Source organism: Monomorium pharaonis, unplaced genomic scaffold (assembly GCF_013373865.1).
Source record: "Monomorium pharaonis isolate MP-MQ-018 unplaced genomic scaffold, ASM1337386v2 scaffold_370, whole genome shotgun sequence".
Classification (NCBI taxonomy): domain Eukaryota; kingdom Metazoa; phylum Arthropoda; class Insecta; order Hymenoptera; family Formicidae; genus Monomorium; species Monomorium pharaonis.
Genome location: NW_023415660.1, coordinates 1 through 7,837, shown reverse-complemented (window position 1 = coordinate 7,837; position 7,837 = coordinate 1). Strand labels below are relative to the sequence as shown.

At 39.5% G+C, this 7,837-nt stretch overlaps 1 pseudogene; it reads right to left on the bottom strand.

The window, feature by feature from the left end:
- Positions 1 to 1,239: 1,239 nt before the first annotated feature.
- LOC118648323 lies at positions 1,240 to 3,558 on the bottom strand (annotated as a pseudogene).
- Positions 3,559 to 7,837: the final 4,279 nt, after the last annotated feature.

Here is a 7,837-nt window from a genome sequence, read left to right as displayed (position 1 = left end):
TATATACTTTATTCAGCAATCCCAATATTATGGATAATATATCACACACAAGTAAAACATAAACCGCGCACGAGAATTTCACTTGGCGCGACCGTTACATTTGGAAAAATACGTTAAAAGTACGGCACGTCAAGACACTGAACAGAAGTAAATCAATTCGCTCTCAGAGTTTTGTATCTCTGTATGATTGCGCGACGACTAGTAAAGTTTTAATTATTATTGGCACGATCGACATTCTACGACTAGTCTAGCACTTCACTTAATTCGCACTCGCGATACCGAACGTATTTCCTTCGAGCAAACTCTTTGGTCGAATGCGCACGCGAACACTTTACACGAAACTGAAGGCAAACGCACGATGCCGCGCTTTACACGTGAATACTCTGTTACGTTACGATCTCACAAGTCTCACACACACATGCCGCGCGGGTCGTCTGTTAGCGCGACGGCATTCTAAACACAACACCGTACCTGCGCACGATGAATTCTGAACGCGAGACTGCGCGAGACACGCACGGAATCAACGGAACGTCCGTCCGATGCGTCCGACCGGCGCTGGAGCGCGGAGCAACATGGCGGCGGCAGCGGCGTACGTGACTCAGCGGTAGTCGGCGCAGGCGCGGCGGTCAACCGCCTAGCAGAGCGCCGAGTGGCGCCGACTAGCGCCGAGTACCACCGAGTCTGCCTGCCAGCAGTCACGTACGCCACTCCAGCGCCGGTCGGACGTTCCGTCGACTCCGTGCGTGTCTCGCGTTCAGAATTCATTGTGCGCAGGTACGGTGTGAGGTCGTACGTAGCCGAGGTCGTGTTCGCGTGCGCATTCGAGCAAAAGGTTTGCTCGAAGGGGATACGTTCCGTACAATATCGCGAGTGCCAATTAAGTGCGTTACTAGTCGTGCGAGCATACAAAATATAAAATTATCGAAACGAATTTATCTCTGTTCATTGTATCTCGGCGCGTAATTTCAATTTATTTATTAGCAATAAATTAGTAAATGAATATATAAATGAATTGTTATAATTTATCTCGATTTTTATAGGTATAAAATGGTATTAGATGTAATAATTGAAAAACTATCTCCAATTCGCAAGGATACATTAAGATTAACTAGAGAACTCGCGTATTTGGACGAGATTTTGAAAAAAGGTGCTAAAAAAGCTCGTAACAAACTGTTGGACAAAAATTGAAAAAAGTTTTACGTAACAATGCAGAATGTGAAAAACATAATATTGCAGAAATTATGTAGAACAATCATTTATTATTAATAAATTATTCGTAAAAAATATATTAATTTTTGATCTACAATTATACATACATTGATATACTTAACTTAGTTTATTATCTCATGTCAATGACTAATTTGCCTCTTAAATGACCTTGCTTTAATCTATCATATGCCTGTGGCAAATCTTGGAAAGCGTACACCTGCTGAACAACAGGCATGATCTGCAAATGACAGAATATTAAGATATAAAATCGTTAATTAGAATAAATGCGCGTCAGAAATTCTCAGAACACACCTCTCCGTTTTCCATGAGCTTCTAGAGAACATTAATCCCTGTCTGGGAAGGTATAAAAAATCCCCATTTAACACAGCTTTTGTTTTCCACATTTGAAATATTAAATTTTAGAAAATCCCCAAGGTTCCTCGCCATACCCATAATCAGTCCATTATGATCGACATTTTTTTTAAAAGAGGCGAGTTTAATGCTATATAAATATCGTGCGGATATCCCTTCATTCTGACATGCTCTGGTCCTTGATTTGCACAATCTAAGATCATATCATACCTGCATGAAAATAAGACAGTTGTATATATATTGCATTTATTTCAATACAATGTATTTTAGTTTACAAAGTTACTTACGGTCCTTCTGAAATAATTTCTGCGTCGGCACTGTCTTGCTTGTAAACAATGACAACATCAGCACCTAAATTCTGCAGCATCTCGACAGCGTCATTACTGCAAGTGCTAATTACCTTAAATTTAATACTAATTATTTGTATGCTTCATGTGTCACAGATCTAAATGTAATATATGCAATAAAATATTTACATGCATGTTCCAAGCTTTCAATAATTGTATAGCCAAGGTACCAACACCTCCCGAGCCTGCCATAACTAAAACGCGTTTATTCAGTTTTGTAACTATTGCTGTTTTATAACATAGCCCATCTGTTATCCATAGTGCGGACCATGCGGTCAGTCCAGCGTACAGAATATTTACAGCCTCGATATAAGACAATTTGTAGGGATTAACGTGGGATGACGTGGATTAACCTCGTGAGAAAAACAAGTATTGCTTAATATGATTGCAAGTTATTTGGCTTGCTAAATATTTAATATATACATAAATAAAACGTGTCTTACTAAGTTACTGTCAACGACAACGTAATTCGCGTGGCAGCCTTGCTGTTCGATCGGAATCACTCCCCAAACTTTCTCGCCAAGCTTGAGTCTGTCCCCTACAGCTAATCCTCTTGATACAACTCCTGCAAAGTCTCTACCTAGTGTCAATGGCAAATCCATTTCTTCGAATGTTCCAAAAGTCAAATTCTTAGTTTTCCATATAGTATTTAAAAGAGTATTGCCGTAACCATCTGTAAAATATATACTTTTTAATCATAATTCTTAAACTATATAGAATTATATGAGTCTTTTACTATAAAATAGCAATTAAAAATTAATAAAAAATCTTATTAAAATACTATATTGTAGCACATAGAGTACCAGTCATCGCGACGTCAATAGGATTCATATTAGCGGCTTCAATTTTTACCAAGCATCTGCAGGATTCTTGATCACTGGCATTCTGACGTTGGAGAGTTTTAAGCCTTCCAGACCGTTATATGAATATATCTACCAAGCTTGCATCTTGTTATCTAGATTTTCGTTTAAATCGGCCGACAATTTTGATAGGGAACGAAAATGCATCGTTCGAAAAGTGCATCTCAATCTCAGAATCACCTTTTGTAGCATCTCTCTTGGGAATATGCCGCTGAATTAATTTTCTTTTGCAAGTCTCTACCGAGTGAATATTTATATGCCTTTAAAATGCTCTTAAGATTTTTTTTGTTAGAGAAAAGGACATGCTTGCTTTATTGTGACCAGATACTCTTAAAATTGCTTAAAATGTTACAGAAATCGGAGGTTATAGGAATACGTAAACACAGCAGTTTTTCTAGGTTAGAATTCGTGCTCACTTTTGAACTCTTGACTGCGATGCAAATTCTTATGCATTTTCAGAATTGTATAGATGATAAAAATATAGAATTGTATAGATTAGAAAAAATCATTATGACGATGGAAGGGAAAATTGCGTGTCATTGTTTATATTGTAAGTGGCGGGGACTAGTTTCAAATAAACCGCCACACAGTGGATAGAGCAAATATCTTGGAGAGGGATATTAATGACCATGTCAGGAATATGCAGGCAGATTCGTTTAAAGGAGAAGCCACTCGTCTTGTTAAACACACCGTTTTATTCCGTCTTTACAAAAACGCCACCATCCGCCATCGTTCTCCTTTTTCTACTCCCGACTTCCCGCCGATCCTCGACGCTCGCGCCTCCTGTCGCAGTCTCTTCGGCCAATCCTGCTCTTCGTTGAAGTCGCCTAATCAATGCCGGCCCATCATTGGTCCGTGTTTGGTTACATACCAGTTGGTGTCGCTGTACGCACCGAAAGTCACCCGACGGTGGCGACCTCGCGATACTCTTAACCTCGGAGGCGTCTTAGGCACGAAAATTAAATTTGGGTCTTACAGCTCGGCCATACTGATAACGACATTCGTCCCGAATGTTTGTTTGTTTTTTAAACTGAAATTTTCAAACGCACTTAATCCTAACGTACTCTAACTTTCAATAATGTAGAAGCGTATGTCCAACGGGGTTTTTTTATGATAGAATCTTATAAACTAAATCATATATGAAGGAACAGTCTTTGGCTCATAAATCTTAACACTACGTAATACAAAATAATACCTTAAAACTAGCGGAGTATTGCAAAATTTATCACACGTACTTAAACCTCTTCTTATAAATACGTATATAAAGCTTAATCCTAATTTGAACTAACCGCAGGAGGAAGGGGCTTTACCCACAATTTCATCCTATCCGGAGAGAGAATGGAATTGTATGGTCTCGCAACAATATTATGCCCTGGAATATCTTGGATCACATAACGGTTGTTATTCAATACCTTTGTCACCATATAAGGACCCTTGTATACTGCCTTTAATTTCTTGTCTTCGTCGGCTTTGACCGCTGTATCACGTATCATAATGTAATCTCCAATATTATATTGTGTGGGCTTTTTGTGCCTTTTATCATAGTAAACTTTATTATAGACTTTTAGTTTATTCGTAGCTTCAATAGCCAAATCTCTGGCCTGATCTCTAGTTTCTTGGAAAGACAAATTATCCTTACTTAAACTGTTCAAATATTCAACTAACCGATTATCTTCATGGTTTCTTTGTTCATAACCCAGAAGAACCTTAGATGGTGAGCTGCGGATTGACGAATGATATGTATTGTTTATTACGTATTGAATCAATTCGACTTTCAACGCCCATGATTGAGAATCTTCTGAAACCTTTTTTAAGGAGGATTTCAAAAATCGATTGATTCTCTCTACAGCACCATTTGACCATGGGGCTGCAACCGCAACTAAACGATGTTTTATATTTCTTTCCTTAAGGAAGTCTTCAAATTCACCGGACGTAAACGCAGTTCCACGATCAGAGACAATTTCCTTTGGGTTACCAAAAGTACCAAAAATATTTATGAAAAGCTTAATCACTTCCTTGGAAGAAGTAGTCTTAACCGGCTTTAACCATGTAAAACGCGAGAATGCGTCAACCACAACCAAGATATGACGAAAACTGTCGTCCGCGTACTTGAGTGGACCAAAATGATCCGTATGTAAAATGTCAAAAGGAACTGTGGGAGTGTCCGTGACCTGAAGTTCTCCTTCTTTAACGTTCGGGGAATAATTTGCCATTAAACAAACCAAACAATCATTAATGTATCCTTGAACCTTTTTTTGCATAGAGGCGAACCAATAATTGCCCATTATTCCCCGAATCGTTTTTTCGACACCACAATGCGCAGCATCGTCGTGATAAATACGCAAAAGCCGCAAAATCATATTGTCTGGCACGACAAACCTTGGCTTATCCGCTCCTTTGCGGTAAACTAATCCCTCAATAAGAGTAAAATGATCATGATCCGAAACTTCTAAATGCGCTGCAATCGCTTGCAGTTGTGGGTCCGCTAATTGTCGGAACTTAAGCTCCTTTTCTAAAGGCATTACGTCCGTGGTGGCTACCACCCGACTTAACGCATCGACGTGTGCCATTCTAATGCCTGACCGATGCATCATTTTAAATCGATATTTTTGCAACGCCAAAGTCCACTTCGAAATGCGATCATTGAGGTGAGCCTTTTTAGCCGAGTGCACAATTGCAATACAGTCGGTTACAACTGTAAAGTCTATTCCATATAAATAAACGTGAAAACGTTTAACCGATCGCCAAACAGCCAACATTTCCAACTCGAAGGAATGATAACGGCTTTCGGCTGAGTTAGTAGCCTGACTGTAATAGGCGATAGGAGCCCATTGACCCGTATCTTGTTTCTGCACCAGGATTCCAGCTAGAGCTATGGAGCTGGCATCTGTATGAACTTGAGTCTCCTTATTTTTATCAAAAAGCCTCAATACTGGTGCAGAGACAAGCTCGTTTTTTAACAAATCAAATGCTTGAATACATTGAGCATCAAAATTAAAAGAAACGGATTTCTTAAGCAAATGATGTAAAGGCTTAGCCTTAGCGGCATAGTCAGAAATAAATCGGCGAAAATAATTGGTTAGGCCCAGGAATCTCTGTATTTCTACCACTTTAGTGGGTATCGGGAAGCGTTTAATCGCCTCAATGTGCCTGTCATTTAACGTGATACTATTATTAGAGATGACGTAGCCCAAATACTCCACTGATTTTTTAAGAAATTGACTCTTTTCCATATTAATAGTAAAATCATATTTTTTCAGCAAAAACAACGTATCTTTTAGGACCGATAAGTTTTCTTCAATTGTCGCAGTGGGAACAAGAATGTCATCAATGTAAACTAGAACTTTGTCCTGTCTAATCAAAGGCTGTAAAATTTGTAGGAGTCTCTTCTGGAATTCAGCAGGAGCTTCACAGAACCCAAAAGGCAAACGTGTGAATTCAAATTGCCCGTCTGGCGTGGCAAATGAGAAGTACTTGGTATGCCCCGGATGTATTCGAACAAGATGGAAGCCATCCTTAAGATCAATCGAAGTAAAAACTGACTTATTACTTAGACGCGTAAGACAGTCCTCTATAATGGGAAATGGATATCTCTGTTTCACAACTCTATCATTTAGAGGACGTAAATCAATGCAAAGCCTTAGTTTGCCATTCTTTTTCCTCACTGGTACAACTTGGGCACAATATGGCGAGGTGCTTATTTTGATTATGCCTCGTTCTAGCAGATCGTCGGTGATCTTTCGAATCTCGACACGCTCTGCCCACGCAAACCTACGCGGCGCATACGCGTACACTGAATTGTCTTTGAGCGTCACCGTGACTGCAAAATCGTCAACGGCTGGCTTTTCCATAACTGTATCCTTGACGGTATTAAAAATGTCGCAAACCATTTTATCCACTGATAAACCAAAATCAGTCTTGATGTCGGACGGAACAAGTCGTGTATCATTTTCAACTATCTCAGTTGAGGCCACTTCATGAAAAAGCTTTATTTTATCTTGTAAATCTTTATTAACAGGCTGATAATAAACCGATAACTTATTTTGGGCGATAAAATCTCGACCCAAAATAATATGATAGCTCCACGACTCATTTTCTACAATAAGAAAGTTGACATCTGTTTGTACTTCCTTTAAGAGCGTTAAACCTATGGTAGTCTTAACCGTGCCTGTAATCTCAATAGGTGTATTTGTAAGTGATCTATACTGTTTATACTCCTTATTATCAAATTGAAATTTGTGACCATAGAAAATCTTAATGACAGAGGATTTGACAAATGATACAGGACTGCCCGTATCTACTAACGCAAGTAGGTTACAACTCATACCCTTCAACGACGCAACTTCTATAATAGGATCGCTTAGACACAGTTCGTGGCCATCAGGAACCTTAATGCTGTCAGACACAGAAGCCACCGTGTCATCCTTCTTCGAGTCTGCTTCTGTGGCAGCAACTGTGGTGGTAGACGCAGGGGAAACCTTAGCGTCCGCTGAATCCTTTGAAGATTGACTCATTTGCTCTCTTCTTTTTAACTTGAAGCAATCATTCTTGAGATGACCCTTTGCTTTACAATAGGCACAAGACACATTCTTGAAACCAGAAAATCCTTGAGAAGGCTTAGAAGGCGAATGCGTATCCTCTTTGAATTTCTCTTTCTTCCTGGGCGGGGAGTGGTGTCCTTTAATTGGAGCTATACACGCTGTTGTGATGTCGAACATCCTTTCCAAAAATTCGTCTATTGACTCTACATTAATGGCAGTAGCTGTGCTGCGGATTGCCATGTTATTGATTCCACTAATCAGTAATTGGATCTGATCTTTCACCGGCAGTTGTAAATTATGCAAAAGCTTAAGCTTCTTCGAAGCATATTCTTGGAAAGTTTCTTTTGGAAACGACCACTTGCATGCTTCCACTCTCTGCATTGCAGCTTGAAAAGATAGTCTTCTGCGAAATCTTTTTATTATCGCCTCCTTAAATAAAGACCAGGAGTCCGTGATTAGATTGGTGTCCATATCGAACCAGATTCTCGCGTTCTTCTGCAATTTAGAG